Raw genomic sequence first — 19,295 nt, forward strand, 5'->3', positions numbered from 1 at the left:
ACTCTGTGAGTGTCCCCATAATTCACAACAAAAAAGCTTTTATGACTCCTACACTTGGGAACTATGCATTTTTACTTCTTCATCATGACTGCTCATGAACTGAAATTCAAATGTTAACCCATGAATTATTTATTGAAAAATATTCTAAAGTACTCATTAAAATCTTAGGTGGCATTAAAGCTAACTCCACACTTCTTTCTGTTTGCTTCATATTGCTAACCTAACAGATTTACTGAAGAGAAGCATCAAGAAATTCAGTGAATGTTACATGAATAACAAAAGAAATCACAAAAAGCAAATTCTGAAACTGGAATTTCAAATTTCAACCAGTATCCTTCCAGGTAACCTCTGAGTCCATCCCAAATGACTTAGAGCTTTAAAAGACATCCATAGTATCAGGCAATAAGTTCTAAAACTTCGTTGAGTCAGGGTCTTAAATCATTCCTGATGATGAACTGCACTGGCACTTCTCCAAGAAAAAAACAAAACATGGTTTTAGTCCTCATTTCTTTATTCTGTTCATCTCTTTTGAACTTGGGTGGAGGGTACAATCTGTGTATTGGGAGGAAAGGTGTCAAAGCAATAGCATGATAGCAGGGAATTTCTTGGAAGATATGGGAATAAATAAAACATAAGGACAAAGAAGGGGAATTTACATTTTTTTCACAACAAAGTCAACAGCTGTTATGTCATGAGTCTATACTTGTCCACACTTTGTGTTCTTTTTGCTCCACCTCGCATTTGTCTTTCTCAGTGCATGCTGTACATTTTCTGGGCAAATCACTGCCTTTCCCTTTGTTTGGAGAGAAACACATCCTTTTTTGGCACTGGGGCAAGCTCAATAATGAAGAACGTGATTCTAACTGATGAAGGATATGGATTTATCTCTCAATGTCACAAATTATTTACTACGATTCAGAGTCACAAATTCCTTTCATCCAAGACTTTTTGTCTGAAGGTGCTGCAACAGTTACCATATATTGTCGATATGACTGAAATTTAGGGTTGAGACGTAACTGGGGCCAAGATTTTGAAGCACTAAGCAACTTTCCTAAAGCCAATCCTTTAAAATATCACATGTTGGATATCTAAAACTGGGTATTTGTCAATTTTTAATATTATTTAAGTTTTAATTATAATAATGATAAATGTTGCAATAGTATCTAATACTTATATATTATCTATAAACCTAAAGTTTTTCCCAAATTATGTTTCCCAAATGGGCCATCAGAGTTGGAATTAGTTAGATTCTGATATTCTGTAGTCAGTTCTGATGTTGTTGAATAAGGAGCTTTTCAAAAACAGTTACAGTTTTTGTTACACTTGAAATGTTTGGATGTTCAAGCAGCTACAGCTGTCTGATGTTTGTTAGACATAAAGGCAGAAGGGAATGTTGCTTCAATATTTAACTCAAAAAGCTACAGTGAGTTTGAGATTATGATAGGGTTGTGATAGTGAGTGTTCAAACCCCCAGCAGCAGGGACCCATGGCAGCCAGCAAATACCTGGTCCACAGCTTCCTGAGGACTGCCAGCTGCAAGCCCAAAGACAGCAGTCATGTCTCAGAAATGTGCAGTACAATGATGCCCATGAAGGAGTGGCAGTTCTACCAGCTCTCTCTCAATACTGCATGCTGCACTGCAAGTTTCCTGAAAATATTACTGATCCAAAGCACTTGATGCCTTTGACCTTTTTCATATATTTGACTGAAGACAGGGATAAATAATTCAGTATGCTCTATTCAATTTCCTGGGGAAATTTGTTCCACACCCAAAACCATTCTTCAATTTGAGGTTCTTTCTATATGTTCAAATCAGCATAGAAGTACTGGTCGGATCAGGTCCACCATTTAGAGTAAAAGGAAATACCTGAATAACCTATAAAACTCACTCTTCCTCAGGATGTGCAGAACTGAAAGCAATTTCCTTCATTAAGGAAAAGAAGGGGATTATCAAGAGGCTCCATAGCACAGAAAACATTTATTTTCAGGGTCTTTCTTGCAGTATTTGGAGAAATATTTAAAGGAAACATTTAAAATATATCTGACGACTGTCATCAGGAAATTTGTCTTTATTCCATATTCTTAAATTGCTGAAAAGACTTGATCCTCAATAAAATTGGAAGATATTTTCCTTTATGCTGTCACATTTCCAAATGTCTGGAATCTACACTGACTTCTGCCTGAATGTATCAGCCAAGGGTTTACAGAAGACCAAGTAAAGTACTGTTCTGATCCCAAGCATGCCAAGTCCACAATAATGGAAGCAATGGATTTTTTCTGGGATAGCTTTGCCAGCATATAGAAAAATCTTTCTGGCTCTCACTCACTCTTTTGGTGTTTAGTAGTTGCAGGCTCCCAGTCAATGCCTTCTTGCAGTTGTCTGTCAGGAGCTCTAAGAGCTGTAATGACTTATATCCAAAAGAGTATCAACATTACCAGATCTTCTGTCCTGTCTGGAAACTGAAGTTGTCACTATAAGCTGCACATGTCAATGGCATCCATCTTAAAGATTTTCACACAAATTGGACATACATGCTAACATTAAATGCCAGATCTATGAAGAATCAAAAGAAACTTCTCAAAACCTAAATAATTTGTTGTTATGTATCAACCAAAATGGCAGCGAGTTACATCGAGGGGACCAAGATCAATCACACAACTGGCAAAAAATAGTTATTCTACCCTCATACCAGCTACTACACACTTATCAGGTAAAAAAAGTATTGTTATATAATATTGCCTCCCTCACTTAAACATTTACAAAATATTTATAATATAAACTGTTATTTTCAAACATGCTGGAGAGGCAGAGGTCCTCTTTTCTTGTGTGAACAGTGTTTCATTCATATTTTCCTTCAGAAGGAAACAAGTGTGGAAAGCAGTGAAAGCTATGATGGAATTTGTTCATCATAGCTTTCTACAGCATTGTCCCTACAGTAGGTTTAAATCAAGTGTTGATTGATTTATCTGCTTTTCACCTTGCAAGCTAGGAGATGTCAACACCAGTGGAAAGTATCATACTATGATGATGTTTGTATATCATTTGTCTGTGCCATGACATTTATTTCTCCTGGTGACTGAAACTGAAATTCAAACATTACAAATTAATTTAAGTGAAACCATGTATATCTCCTCTGTATATTCCAGAACTTATTAGGTACAAGACTGAAACATTAACATTCCCTACTAGTGAAATATTAGAAGCATTAAAGAACCAACAAATGGGGGAGTTTCAGTTTCATGGTAGTGGCAGACACTGATTCAGGGGAACAAAATCACAGTGCACTGGAGAGATGTGGGGTGCAGAAACAAGACTCTTCTTCCTTCTCTCAGACCCCGTCCCAGCTTCTGACTGAACTTTAATTTCAGAGACAGGCAGACCTGTCTATAGCTGGACAACTGTGCTTCAGCTCTCCATCTCTCCTCTGTTCCAAGCCTAGTGAGTCAATGGAAGAGGTTCCAGGAGGGGAACTGCAAACTGAGGACAAGGGAGATCTTTCCTACAGTGCTCCCACAGCCTGAAAGGGACAGAGATGCCTAATCCTGGAGCACTATGCAGAAAGGAGGGCTCATTTCTTCTTCTGCAGAAGACTCCACCAACAAAAGAGTATTTGTGAAGCTTCCCCAATAGTCAGGTAAATAAGGTACCAAAAACAAGACAAAAGAAACTAACAATTTCTTTGTTTTATTCAGTGGCAGCAAGGCTGCTCTTTTTGAATCCATGAGCTAGAGTGACTCAAAGTTCATTTGTGACTGAGTGTACCAAGCAGTGTGATGTGGGGGCTTTTCCACAGAGCCTGTAGATCTGGGAGCTGGAAGGGGTGTGCAGAGTGGATGTGAGTGAGCCTTGGCAGCGTCTGTCAGCCCCACAGGAACCCCCGTGAACTCCCACCCCTGGCCTTCACAGAGCTTTTATTGCTCACCAAGGGCCAAACCTCACCTTCCTTACAGTCATTGGGAGCTTTGCCATCACCTTTCTTGAAATAAGCCTTGAACTGAGCAGAGCAAACAATGGAAAACCAGAAGCCAAGCCCCAGGCTGCAGAGCCCATGGCAAGTTTCCATATCTTTAACTGGCACCCAGTGCTGGTCTCCTGAAAGAAAGTCACTGTACCTGCTCTTCGTAGGCAAAGCACAGCTTTTACACTCATAAACAGATATAGAAAGAAATATATTTATGCATATTATGGTTTCTCTTTGTAGTGAGGATAAAAATCTGTGCATGATGACAGTGTCTACACATTTCCGAAATCTAATGCCTATCCTAAACGTCAAGTCTTTATTATCATTGCCGGTTTTAAATGAGCATAAAATTTCTTGACTGGTCTGTCACCTTCAAAGAGCCCATGTTGAAAAAAAAAAAAAAATTAAAAAAAAAAAAAGAAAGAAAGAAAAATGTAAAAAAATCCAAAATCAAAAAACCTCCAACAAAAGCCACAAACAAACAAAAAAACCCAGAAAGGAAGCAAGCTAAAAGAAAAAAAAGTACAGAAATACTGATTCAGTCTACAAGTTATCCAAAGCTCAGATGTCAGAATTTTTTAAGGTGTTAGGATATCTGTGAATATCAAGATTTATATAAAACAAACTAAACATATTACCTAAAATATTAAGAGCAAGAAAACTGTTCTACAAGTTCCATTCCAACCACTAATCTTCTATTTTCTAAAATGTTTCATGTTCTCAGTGCATACGGTATACAAATATAGCACACAAATATATGTCAATGCTTTATCAAAGAGTAAAGCTAAATTCTAGTGTATTTAGGACCTCATGATTCAGTTCTAGACTAACATGAGAGATTGAGTCAGTCAGATCAATGTGAAAAATGAACTCAGTATTATCACACTTAATCAAGTGGTAGAAGATATAACTTTATGGAGAGGAAAAAATTGTTGGACAGTTACCCTTTATAATGGCTTTCTTATATTTTAATAGACACTAATTGTTAAATCTAAAGGAAACCAATTTACATTTTGATCAGGAATTCAAATTGAGGTAGGGAAAATTGCACATACATCCAGCGGTTTGTTGCCATGTTTTGAGCAGCATTCTAGTCCAACCTGCCTGCAGCTCCAGGTCTTTGCCTATGGCTCACTACAAACCAGTGTTACCCTCTGGAGTGTGTGCAGCCCCTCGTGCTGGGTACATGGGGGGCTCCCCTGAGTGCCAGGTGCTGCTGGGTGGGGGCTGCACCATCCCAGGGCAGCGCTGAGGACACACAGTGGGTGCCACTCGTCTCCAGCTGGCTGCCACCACTGCCAAGGCTGGCTAACTCAGGCCCCTCACAGAGCACAGAAGGATTACTCACTGCCTTAGGCAAATCTTGTAAACTCTTTCCACCTCAGCTCTTTCTGCAAGCATGACTTTGTGGTTTATAAATGTTATGATGGCCTCCATCCACATGCTTTCTTTACATGATTCTTACAACATGTTGGCATTACTTCACAGCTTACCTTTTTGCGTGCAGTTTTTAAGAAAGCCAGAGCACCTCTTTGTTTATTAGAGCATTTATTGTAATGTGGTCAGGTCAGAAAGCCTGCCATTCCTCTCTGCAGCAGAGCTGCATGCTTTAGACCTGAGGTTATGGAGCTATTTGCACTTCCAACAATTGGTTGCTTCAAACTGTGTTGCAATACATGAAACATGCCACATCAGGGATTTTTCTTTTTTCATTTTGTCCTCAATTTCTCTCTTCAGTCCTTCCCTACCTCTCCCAGAAAGCAACAAGTCATTTGGCAAGATGAGAAGTTAGTTTTCAGTCTTTGGCTTTCATGGTTTATGAAGAAATTCTCTGCCTAGATTCATTCACAGAAAGAGCGTATTTACTGCGAATTTGAAATTTCCCTCATCAGTGGATAATCAGCTGTGATAACTCTTTTGACCTTGCACATACAACTTTACCTCAGGTAACAAAACATTTGACCCATTTTTCTGGACAGCACAACAGCAGATGTGCCTTTGGGTACTGTATTCCATGTCTAACTCAGGTTACGGCCTCCTAATAATTTAGTTATTCTATTGAAGCTCTAGGAATACAGCTAATTAAAGGAAGGGAAGGTGACAATGAAATTCCCCATGCTGACAATACCACTTTGAACTGTGAGTTCTTGTTTGCTTTGCTTCATGGTTTCCAGCAGTAGTGTTTAAGCAGACTACTTACTGGGCATGGCATTTCAAATTATGGAAAAGAGAAAGCAAATTCTCTAGGGCTGAATCATCGTATCTGGAAATTAAGCAATGTCCAATTTACACAAACAGCATTCATAAATTTGAATTACACACTGTGTAAAGAGACACTCACCCAGTATATACTGGTAGAAGCAGATGAATGGAGTAAGGCGGGGTTCCAAATGGAAAGCTGGAACCTACAGGAAAAGAAGTGGTGCATTTGTTGTTTCTGTTTTGTTTCTTTTCTTTTTGTAACAGAAATGAACACAAGACCTTTATGTGCAATAATTATTTTAGCGAGTGAATTGCCAGAGGGACAGATCACACAGACTTTGCCCACACAAGAATTCCCACTAAAGAGAAATGTTGAATCAGACAAAAATCATGTCTTGGTTGCACAAGGCACGGTACCTGTCAGGTGATTTAAAATACATAGCAACCACAGGGGTTTTTTGTGGAGCACCAAATCCTAACCAGAAGTCAGCTGCTGGGAATGATAGGTGTCCTCTGCTGCTCCTTTCCTCTTACAGGGAAATGTACTCACTAAGCCTGGCTTCTTCCAAGAAAATGTAATAATGAACCCAGCCCTTTTTCTTTTTGTTTGCATAAAGACATAAATCCCATGTATTCCATATTTCTATACTTCAGAGTACCATGCTGGATAACACAATAGAGTATTTGTACAGATTGCCTAAAATTCCCACAGAATCCATTCTCCTGGTAACATCTCTGTGCCTAGGAAAGTAACAATTTAAACAATTTACTACAGAAAGAGCAAAGCCATCCTGAATGAATATCCAAGTCTATCATCCAGGACAGTGTTTCCCATAATCCCTGATAGTCTCAGTTTACCAAGGGCGTCTCTTCCATAACACCTCTGAAAAGCTGATGCCTTGATCAGACAAGCTCAAACCCCATCAGCACACACCCAAGGTTTAGTTCTGTTGAAGTTCATATGGTAACCACATCTAACCAAGAATTTAACTTTCCATTAAATCTGGTGTTAGAAGCCCAAACAGGAGTTGGAAACCTGAATGCTTGTCTGGATCTGAGCCAAGAACCTTCCAGAATTACATTTAGTAACACGATTAACATCTGTCCTCCACAGAAGGTAACAGCACACAGCACTTTCCTGAATGTTGGCCTAAAATAGTAACTGCAGAGATTTCTCTTCACCAGGTTTCCATTGGTGGTAGCCAGTATGTTTTTAAGGTGAAAGGATATAAACCCATTTCTTCTATGTAACCATATGGAAAAATCAGAATGATAGAGAAGGCAGCAAAAACTTTTTTATGATCATAAAGATTTTATGATCTTTAGGGTATTTTCAGACCTAAATGATACTGTTCTAAAAAAAAGGATAAAAAACACCAAACCTTTTTTCATAGAATGAGCAGCTGTAGATATAAGGAATCCTCAGTATTGGAAAGCTTGTTAAAAAGTGTTGTGACAGAAGACTGAAAAATCAATTATAAGTAGAATGGAAAAGGTGAATAGGAAATAAGGAATTACATATCACTGTTCCTCCCAGTAGAAGATTGAGGAGGGCATTAGCTGCTTATAATAGGTCATAAATTCAAAACAAACACGAGCAGATACTACTTATTTTGATGGGGTTTTTTGTTGGTTTTTTGTTTGTTTGTTTGTTTGTTTTTGTTTTTTTTTTTTTTTTTCCACAGCTAGCTGTTAAACTGTGAAACCTCCTGCCACAGGAGAGAGACTGTGGTATATGCAAGGTCAAAACACAGCTGGACATATGCCTGGAAGAATTGAAAAGAAGCTGGTGGCCCAGGCAGTCTTGCTGTTGCCATCCATTGGAAATGGGACCCCATACCAGGGAGGTATCACTGAACTCCTGCTCTATTTCAATGCTCTTCCAAAATGAGCACTACTGGCAGTGTTGGAGGCAGAATATTTAGGTACATGGACAATTTTGCTGTTTGATGTGGTACAGCTATTCTTTCACATAATATGTATGTATGAAAATTACCAGAAAAATTGATGGAAACTTCCCAATCTCATCAAAAGATTATATCTGGCATATTTGTAGCCCTTTTTTCTCTTTCCCTAAGTGTGTGCTCAAAGACATCATTTATTCCTCCAACAGACTTTACAAGTGTCTCAATGTTTTAATATCTCTTTGTGCAAAACTTTTGCCCTTTTCTTTATGAATAGGTCATTAATGTTTACAAAAAGCTGGAAAAGGCTTCTTTTCAAGGGCCAGATCTGCCCACTTTTTCATTTCTGAGGTGCAAAGCTGTGACTGGCCTATTGTGGAAAACAGCTTGCAAAGGCTTTGAAAATGCAAATGAAATAAAGTATATCTGTCCCTTTTTTGTTGATAGGGGTAGAGGAACAATACAAATTTGCAATTTCAAAAATTAAAAGGGTTATTTGATAATTTTTATGGCCAGGGCAGCTTCCAGAGGGAAATGGAGCCAAAGGAGAAATTTTAAAACATAATATAACTAAATCAAGGAAACAAAAAAGTTCCTTTTCAGTTACACAGAAGCCTTGTTGAAAGAGAAATACTTGTGGGACATGAGGAATGAAAAAAGTCAGCATGCAACTGCCCAGGCTTGCCCAATTTGTAGCTCCCACCTCATGGCAATTGCTAAGAGTGTTGTAAAAGAGCTTCTTTGTCTCTGGAGAAAGTATTGCTTTCAAAGACAAGAAAAATCCACAAGCAACCTCTCACTTTGACACACAGGTCATGACATTAAAAGAATAATGTGAAGAATCACAAACCACCGGTTTCAGTTAGGAAAGCAGTGGCTTGGTAGGAGGGAGGGAGAGATATTTATGTTACAAACTGCTAACTTTCTGTTTATATGTAACTAGCTCCTTCCTAAAAAAAAAAAAAAAAAAACAAACCCAAAACAGGCACCTAGAAAAGTCCTTCAGAATGACCCAAAAGAGGTAAAATTCTTTAACTTTGTGAAGTGTGTCTTCAGTTTGCAAAGGGAGAGGCTGGAACAATGAAACTCCTGAAAAGATGTGGGGTTATTTTGCCATCTCTTTGCAACATTTTGGTGTGGAGGGGAGATGCCAGCAGGACGAGTCAGTGCTGCAGCAGCCCAGATGTGGAATTAGCACATTTCCTGGGGAAGTTGGAGATGATGCAGAGGCTGCCAGGGGAAGGGGGCAGAGGCAGGAGGGCACCGTGCCAGCAGGGCTGGCACACGGTCCCACCTCTGACATGGGGAGAGCTGACAGCTTTATGGATTTCATCCCTTTGCCAGAATCAACTTTAGCAACCAGTTTTGCTTGAGACTCTGAGAAAATTGTGGTTCTGGCAAGAAAAAAGAGTGCAGTATTTCCTTGTAGCAGAGCAAAGAGGTGGCAAACTTACCATGATGGGCATGTCCTTTAAGAAAACTTTCTGAGCTACATCCCTCCCCTCTGCTGACCCCAGAGATGGCAGCAATAATACCAGGCTTGTTTCCTCTAGGCTCAGTTTACTACACTGCAATTAGGGAACACTGCTGAAAAGTGATGATCAGCACCAACTTCACTCTGAAAGAAAGGAAGCAAAAGTGAAGCCTTTAATCCAAGAACGCCCTCTGTGCAAACCACAAGTGATTTTTTTTTTTTTTTTTTTTTTGAGGAAAGGGGGAACCTGGCTTTTTCAAAGTCCTTGAATATGTGAATTTCTCAGTTCAGCTTGTGAACAGTGTCTGAGACTCACACTCATAAGTAAATGCACAGGTGTGGATCTAAAGTTATGGCTAAAATACACCCTCAGAGGTACTTCCCTCTGGAACTCCCCTGTTACATGGCAACTCTGGTTCCAAGTGATTGCAGCATAAAAAAGACATGAAGATACCTTAGGAGTGATGAGCAACTGGGTATTTCCATAGCAGAAACCCCAAATGCAGACAGCTGGCAAAACTTTGGTAAACTCTCAGGTTCTGTCAGGAAAAGCAGAAGGGGTGATGTTGACTAAAGAGGACTAGAGGAAACAGTTGAAAAGCAGCTGTTCTGAGATATTTTGGGAACAGCAGTAGCATATGACATTGACATAATACAAATATTTTCTTATTGTTGTTGTTGCTGTTACCATTATGATTTATAGGAATTAAATTCACCTCCTGGCAGGTAGCCTGTAAAAAAAGGCTATGAAACCACTTTGTCTTAGTCCTGACCCCTTTGAAAGACACAATCAGAGAGCCTCATCCTTCAGACCAAACTCACCATATGCAGTTCAAGCTTCAGCCAACAGACATTTCCCAGTCAGAGCTGAATTTCCCAGCTGTGAATCTGAAGCATGAGAAGAAGTGCCATAGTTCTTGGTACCCACTGTAAAATTAATTAAAAATGCCAACTAGGACTGTCACCTTCTCCAGGCAATCAGCAGAAGACCTCTGGACATTTCAAATTTAATCAGGGGAAATTATTTGATTGATCACCTATTAAATGACTACATAATTTGTATGGCTGCTTGGAATGGAAATTAGGTTCTCTGTTTCAGAAAATGATGCAATAAAAAGTTTGATAAGTAGATATATTTGAAGATTATGGATTCTTCAGATCAATCTGAAATCCAGATTTGATGCCAAACCAGATGCCTGTGCATTCCTGGAAGTATTTTAGGAAAGGAAGTAAGGAGTCAGGGAGCCACAGATTACTGAATATGATCTTTGCAGCAGGAAAGATCTTTCTGAAATTAACAGGAAATGATATCACAAAAGATCTGGAGAAATTTTTTTGTTGCTGTTGGTTTGGGGGGATCTTGTTTTAAAGAAGAAAAAGAGTAAATGAGAAAGAAAAAAAGGAACTTGGTTGCCATGGCTTCAGAAAAGGGAATGGCTGAGAAATTTGGTGTGAATTTTTGAGTGACAAGAAAGGATTCAAAAGGGAAATTTTAAAATATTCTACTCGGCATACTAAAAATAATTCAAACCTCCCAGTAGAGTTACCTGGGAGTTTCAGCAGAAAAGAAAGTATGTAGTAAGCACAGCGTTATCTAAGTATACTATAAGATCCAGAACATTTTTGAGAGCAGAGAGAGATTTCCAGCCTTCAATCAAGGAGCCCAAACCTTGCTCGCTGAAGCTGCAGTCTGTGAATATCTTAGCAGTACACAGGGTCTCTCATGCACAGCTTAGATGCTGTGACAAGCAGGCAAAAATAAAATATAAAATAATGCTATAAATTTCCATTGAATAAAAAAAGAAGAAGTCCCAGATTTCTTGCTAACCCATAGTAAAGGCCATCTCCTTTTCATAGTGACATTCTTCTAAGGAAAGCCAGATGGTATCATTCAGCTGTTTCTCACTTCTTCCTTATAGTAAATTAATAAATAGAAATACAAGAATTATTTTAAAGAATAAAAGAGACTTCCAGTTGGAAACTCTAAACACATCCATCTAAAAGCTGATTTGTTTGTTAGTTTTATAAGTACATCAGTATGGACTGGCCATAGCATCAAGGTGTCTTGGTTAGACAAGACAGGAGTCTGTGAAAGAGGGCAAAGCCTCCTGTGCAATGGAGAACGGCAAACCCCCCTCCCTCTGAATTACGAGGATCTTTAAATTAAAAGGCTCTCAGGCAAAGATATGGGAGTGGGAGTAACAATTCTTTATTAGGAGAAAACTAGACAACAATTTAAAAAGGCAAATGCAATCGGTACAAACAAAACTAGTGAAAGAAAAAAGTTTAGAACCTGAGGAATGCCAGTATCAGGTTTTGCTGGGACAATTGCTTTCCCTTGCAATAGTTGGTGAGTTGCAGCTGAAGTGGTGATCTTTAGAAGGGTATAATTTTCCTCTGAAGATCTGGTGGCAGTGGGGGCCGGTCTTCTTCTGCGCCGGGATTGCCTCTGAGCTCCGCTGCCGTCGCCTCTGCGCGCCGGCTGCTTCGCTGCGAGTGCCGCTGAAGAGAGAGCGAGAGAGAGCTGCTTTCCCCGGGAATCCCGCGAAGAGAGAGAGAGAGCTGCTTCTCTCGGAGTCCCGCGAAGAAGAGGGAGAGCTGCTTCCCCCCTCTGGGTGGGACCCCTCACTGGTGTTACATTTTTTCAGCCTTTCATTGAATCAGTCAAAGGTGTATACACAAACTATTGTCTCTGAGAGAGATAACAAAAACCTGTCCAACCGGTTCGCCTTCGACAGATGGCAAATGGAATACAAGCTTATCTTACAACCCAGGACATTATCCACCCCTTATTCTATTTTCATCTGCACACCATGAAATCTTACACCCAGTTCTCTCTTAAGACTAAGTTTCCCTGTGGTACACAGCGGGTCTCCCCATCTTCCTGCATTACCTACCAAGTGTAACCAGGTCCTTGAGCAAAGACAATCCCACGAATGGGTTGGTCTTTGCCTGAGGTGGGATTAATCCAAACAGTTTTCCCTAAAATACCTTTCATATGTACTACAGGGACCTTATCTCCATCTACTGCGTGTAAGGGTTCTGACTGAGCAGGGCCAGCTCGATTGACAGACCTCCGGGTGTTGACCATCCAGGTTGCTTTTGCCAGGTTAATTTCTCAGTTTCTAAATGTTCCCCCACCGAGTGCCTTCAGGGTAGTCTTAAGGAGTCCATTGCACCATTCAACTTTGCCGGCAGCTGGAGCATGATAGGGAATATGATATATCCATTCGATACCATGTTCTCTGGCCCAGGTGTTGATAAGGCTGTTCTTGAAATGGGTGCCGTTGTCAGACTCAATTATTTCAGGGGTGCCGTGTCTCTACAGGACTTGTTTTTCCAAGCCTAAGATGGTGTTCCGGGCAGTGGCATGAGGTACAGGGAAAGTCTCTAGCCATCCAGTGGTGGCTTCTACCATGGTCAGCACGTAGCGCTTGCCTTGGCGTGTTTGGGGCAGTGTGATGTAGTCAATCTGCCAGGCCTCCCCATACTTGTACTTGGACCACCGCCCACCATACCATAGGGGCTTCACCCTCTTGGCCTGTTTGATGGCAGCACACGTCTCACAGTCATGGATAACCTGGGAAACACTGTCCATGGTTAGATCCACCCCTCGGTCTCGTGCTCACTTGTAGGTGGCATCTCTGCCCTGATGACCTGAGGCATCATGAGCCCATCGAGCCAGGAACAACTCCCCCTTATGGTGCCAATCTAAGTCTATCTTTGACACCTCTATTTTTGCTGCCTGATCTACCTGCTCGTTGTTCCGGTGCTCTTCATTAGCCCGACTTTTGGGGACATGGGCATCTACATGACGGACTTTCACCGTCAGCTTTTCCACCCGAGAGGCAATGTCTTTCCATATATCAGCAGCCCAGATTGGCTTTCCTCTACGTTGCCAGTTGGCCTTTCTCCACTTTCCCAGCCAGCCCTACAGAGCATTGGCTACCATCTATGAATCAGTATAAAGGTAGAGCTTTGGCCACTTTTCTCTTTCAGCAATGTCCAGAGCCAGCTGAACGGCCTTGAGTTCAGCGAGTTGGCTCGATCCACCTTCTCTTTCGGTAGCTTGTGCAACTTGGCGTGTGGGGCTCCATACGGCTGCTTTCTACTTCCGGTTCATCCCTACGATGCGACAGGAACCGTCAGTGAAAAGAGCGTAGCAGGTCTCCTCTGCTGGTAGTTGGTTGTATGGTGGAGCTTCTTCAGCCCTTGCCACTTGTACCTGCTCCTCATCATCAGTGAGACCAAAGTTTTCACCTTCTGGCCAGTTCGTAATTATCTCCAAAATCTTAGGGCGATTTAGGTTTCCAATACGGGCACGTTGAGTGATGAGGGCAATCCATTTGCTCCATGTGGCGTCAGTGGCATGGTGGGTAGTAGGAACCTTTCCTTTAAACATCCACCCCAGCACCGGTAGTCGGGGTGCCAGGAGGAGTTGTGTTTCTGTGCCAATTACTTCCGAGGCTGCTTGAACTCCTTCAAAGGCAGCCAAGATTTCCTTCTCTGTGGGAGTGTAGTTGGCTTCAGACCCTCTGTAACTTCGGCTCCAGAATCCCAGTGGTCGGTCTCGAGTCTCTCCAGGCACTTTCTGCCAAAGGCTCCAAGACAACCCATGGTTCCCGGCTGCAGAGTAGAGCACATTCTTGACCTCTGGTCCCGTTCTGACTGGGCCAAGGGCTACAGCATGAGCGATCTCCTGCTTGATCTGGGTGAAGGCTTGTTGCTGCTCAGGGCCCCAGTGGAAATCATTCTTCTTTCGGGTAACCAGATAAAGAGGGCTCACAATCTGGCTATACTCAGGAATGTGCATTCTCCAGAAACTTATGGCACCCAGGAAAGCTTGTGTTTCCTTTTTGCTGGTTGGTGGGGACATAGCTGTGATCTTGTTGATGACCTCAGTGGGAATTTGGCGCCGTCCATCTTGCCATTTCACTCTCAGGAACTGGATCTCTCGGGCAGGTCCCTTGACTTTGCTCTTCTTGATGGCAAAGCCAGCTTCTAGTAGTATCTGGATGATCCTCTCACCTTTCTCAAACACTTCTGCCGCTGTGCTCCCCCACACAATGATGTCATCAATGTATTGCAGGTGTTCTGGAGCTTCACTCTTTTCTAGTGCAGCCTGGATCAGTTTATGGCAGATGGTGGGGCTGTGTTTCCACCCCTGGGGCAGTCGGTTCCAGGTGTACTGCACGCCCTTCCAGGTGAAAGCAAACTGAGGCCTGCATTCTGCTGCCAGAGGAATGGAGAAAAACGCATTAGCAATATCAATGGTGGCATACCACTTTGCTGCCTTGGACTCCAGCTCGTACTGGAGTTCCAGCATGTCCGGCACAGCAGCGCTCAGCGGTGGAGTCACTTCATTTAAGCCACGATAGTCTACAGTCAATCTCCATTCTTTGTCAGATTTGCGCACAGGCCAGATGGGGCTGTTGAAGGGTGAGTGGGTTTTGCTGACTACCCCTTGGCTCTCCAGCTTCTGAATCATTTTGTGGATGGGGATCACGGCATCTCGATCCGTCCGATATTGCCGGCGGTGCACTGTCGAGGTCGCAATTGGCACGCGTTGTTCTTCCACCCTTAGGAGTCCTACTGCAGAGGGGTTTTCTGACAGTTCAGGCAAGGTGTTCAATTGCTTAATGTCTTCTGCCTCTACAGCGGCTATTTCAAAAGCCCACTTGAGTCCCTTTGGGTCTTTGTAATATCCGTTCCGGAGGAAGTCTATGCTTAGGATACACGGAGCATCTGGGCCAGTCACTATAGGGTGTTTCTTCCACTCCTTCCTAGTCAGGCTCACCTCAGCTTCCACCAGAGTCAATTGTTGTGATCCCCCTGTCACACCAGCAATGGAAACAGGCTCTGCCCCCACATGTCCCGATGGTATCAGAGTACACTGTGCACCAGTATCAACTAAAGCATCATATTTTTGTGGCTCTGATGTGCCAGGCCATCGGATCCACACTGTCCAGAAGATCCGGTTTTCCCGTGCCTTTCCCTGGCTAGAGACAGGGCCCCTCTAACACTGGTTATCATTCTTTCCCTGGGCATACATACTAGAGGTCCCTTCAAGGGGGTCTGACAGATCGTACCCACAAGCTTGGTCACGGGAGGTTGAGGCTACCTTCACTTTGGTGGAACTCCCCCGGTTAGAGTTTCCCTCCTTGAGTTGACGGACCCGTGCTGCCAGGACAGAGGTGGGTTTCCCATCCCACCTCCCCATGTCTTCCCCATGGTCACGCAGGAAGAATCACAGATTAGCCCTTGGGGTGTACCCTCTCTCTCTAGCTGGGGATTGTTGGGTGCTGATTCTGGGGCCTGTGACTCTCACGGGTGCTGTATTAACCTTCCTTATCTCCTCCCTCATCTCCTCTTTAAACTCCTTAATCACAGCTGAGATATGAGCCTGCATTGGGCCATTAATCATACTCTCATAATTCTTAAGTTTGTTGGCAACAGAACCTATTGTCTCCCGGTGGGTGTCAGCATTGATCGTTGCAATGAAGGTGGCGTATTGAGATGGCCCAAGATTTGCCAGACTCCACAGCATTTGTCCCGTACACCTGACCTTGTCAGGGTCATTATTGTGTCGTCCATCCCTCCCAAAGAGTACTTCCAATACTGCCACTTCCCTCAGCTGTTGGATCCCTTCCTCGAGGGTCTTCCAGCGCATTCTATGATGGTGTTCTTGCATTCTCTCTCTGTGGATAAACCTCTCCCTGACACTCATTAAGAGCCGCTCCCAGAGAGAAAGGGACCCTGGTTCCCTTACAAAAACCTGATTTATACCCGAGTCCTGGGTCAAGGGTCCCAAGTTCCTTGCCTCACCACCGTCCAGCTGCACGCCTGTACCCATAAGATCCCAAACCCGGAGTAGCCAGGTAGCATAAGCCTCACGCCCTCGTCGCACAATGTCTTTATGCAGATTGCGAAGACTTTCGTACGTCAGGGACTCGGTGATGATAGCAATCTCTGGCTCCCCTGTGGGTTGTGAGGTTCCTCCATTCCTGTCCCTATCTGCAGGGTGCTCTGCTTTCACCTTAGACTTCCTTGTTTCTACCGGGGCTACTGCTGCTGACCGTGACTGCCTTTGTGGTTCAGCTGGATCCTGGACAGTTGTAACATCTGTGGGTTCCACAGCTGTACTATTAGACTGTCCCTCCTCAAGGCAAAGGGCCGGTTTCTCACCAGCTGGGGAAATGCACTCCTTCAGCATCTCTCGTATCTCCTTAACCAGAACCCTCACCCAATCTGGGCGGTTCATTTCTGAGGTGGGCTGTGGGGCAGGGTCAGGCTCTGGAGCAGCAGCATCTCGAGTCTGTGGTGTAGGTGTGAGGGTAGTTATCCAGGTTAATCTTCCCTTATCTCTGAATGCTAAATATAACAGGACTATCAGCAACACCACCCATTGTATGGTATCATTAGCACTTATAAAGGATCTTAACCCTTTGAGAACTGGTGGAACAGACCCAAAAAGATGGTTAAAAGGTTGAGAGAAAGTTTGCCCAGGTGCTATTTCCTCGCAGTAGGTACCGTTATTAAAGTAACCCCAAAAACATACAGTTAACGTGTGATAGCTATGAATCCATGTACCTGCCTTCCAGAGGAAATTAAAGATCCATGAATTCCTCACCCAATTAACCCAGAAGCCAAACTTGATAACAGACACCGTAGCCTTAGTCATAGGACCCATTTTTAGATAAGGGTCTGCAAATGGGAAAAGTATAGCTACGATCACATGCCACCCAAACCAAGGTAAACTAGACCACATGGTGATGCTGAAGATGTTTTTACACACAACAAAACCAAATTACTTAAGAACTGTTAATCCTTTTTCCCTCTCAATGCCCTCGGGCCTCACGTTGATGCGCCAAATTCTGTCTTGGTTAGACAAGACAGGAGTCTGTGAAAGAGGGCAAAGCCTCCTGTGCAATGGAGAACGGCAAACCCCCCTCCCTCTGAATTACGAGGATCTTTAAATTAAAAGGCTCTCAGGCAAAGATATGGGAGTGGGAGTAACAATTCTTTACTAGGAGAAAACTAGACAACAATTTAAAAAGGCAAATGCAATCGGTACAAACAAAACTAGTGAAAGAAAAAAGTCTAGAACCTGAGGAATGCCAGTATCAGGTTTTGCTGGGACAATTGCTTTCCCTTGCAATAGTTGGTGAGTTGCAGCTGAAGTGGTGATCTTTAGAAGGGTATAATTTTCCTCTGAAGATCTGGTGGCAGTGGGGGCCGGTCTTCCTCTGTGCCGGGGTTGCCTCTGAGCTCCGCTGCCGTCGCCTCTGCGCGCGCCGGCTGCTTCGCTGCGAGTGCCGCCGAAGAGAGAGAGAGCGAGAGCTGCTTTCCCCGGGAATCCCGCAAAGAGAGAGAGAGAACTGCTTCTCTCGGAGTCCCGCAAAGAAGAGGGAGAGCTGCTTCTCTCGGAATCCCGCGAAGAGAGAGAGAGAGAGCTGCTTCTCTCGGAGTCCCGCGAAGAAGAGGGAGAGCTGCTTCCCCCCTCTGGGTGGGACCCCTCACTGGTGTTACATTTTTTCAGCCTTTCATTGAATCAGTCAAAGGTGTATACACAAACTATTGTCTCTGAGAGAGATAACAAAAACCTGTCCAACCGGTTCGCCTTCGACAGATGGCAAATGGAATACAAGCTTATCTTACAACCCAGGACACAAGGCCTGACTTCTCTCCATGCTCATCTTTGTGCTTGCTAATCACTGCCATTTTTCAGCATTTCTGGTTTCACATATGTATTGCAGTGTTGGATGCTACTCCCCAAATCAATCTGAAAACTACAGGTGACAAACAGCATTCAGCTTCCCCGGGGATGTGGTGAAGTGCTCACCCCTTGAGTTTTTCAAGTTATGGGTGTGCAGGCTGCTACATAATCTCCTCTAGGCTCCCTTTCCCTCAACAGCTTGGACCAGATGACTCTTCACAGTCCCTTCCAACCCGGGCTGTGATTCCAGTCCATAATTCTATGATAACAACCACTGGAAACTGAAAGTAGCATCTTGCAAAAAAGGTCTGAAAGGAGAACTAAAAAAAAATGTTTATTCCTTCTGTCATGTAAGGAAAAATATCCAGTTTTGTTATGTTATCTCTGGTAGCTCGTGTATTTCATCCATTTGTCTTCAATGTTGCTGTGTATTATTTATTGCTGCCTGCTGGGAGTGTGTCTCCATCACAGCTGCAGTCAGGGCTAGAGGTGCCCTCAAAGCAAATTACCCAATAGTTCCCTTTTTCAGTGCTTTGGTTCACAGTGGAGCAGCAGTCTGGATGACCTGAATCCCTTCTGGATGAAACTGAATCCTGTTCATCCTGTAAATGGGGTACAACTGAATCATATAAATCAGTGAAAAAGAAGGAAATCAAAGGGAGGTTACCACACCAGGCTGTGCAGCACAGCAGTGCAGCTGAGGCACAGAGTTAACTGCTGCTGCTCAGCCAAAGGGGCCGGTAACATCTGGCAGAGTGATGGGGCAGTAACCCTGACTCATAACATCCAAAATCACTCCAGCACAATTCCCACAGTTTTCTTGTCAGCACCCATAATTCCCTTGTTCTTTGTAAATCAAAATAAATGATCGATGTCAAACATAAACAGAATATTGGAGTCTTTCAGCTGGCTGAAGTGATGTTTGCTGGGGGGAGAGAGTCAGCATGATTTATCCTGCTCTTCGTATGTTCTCTTTAAAGTTGCACCACTGTATTAAATCCTGTTTTCTGAAAACGGAAAACAATGAGAAGAGACTT

Source organism: Lonchura striata, chromosome 1 (genome assembly GCF_046129695.1).
Source record: "Lonchura striata isolate bLonStr1 chromosome 1, bLonStr1.mat, whole genome shotgun sequence".
NCBI lineage: Eukaryota > Metazoa > Chordata > Aves > Passeriformes > Estrildidae > Lonchura > Lonchura striata.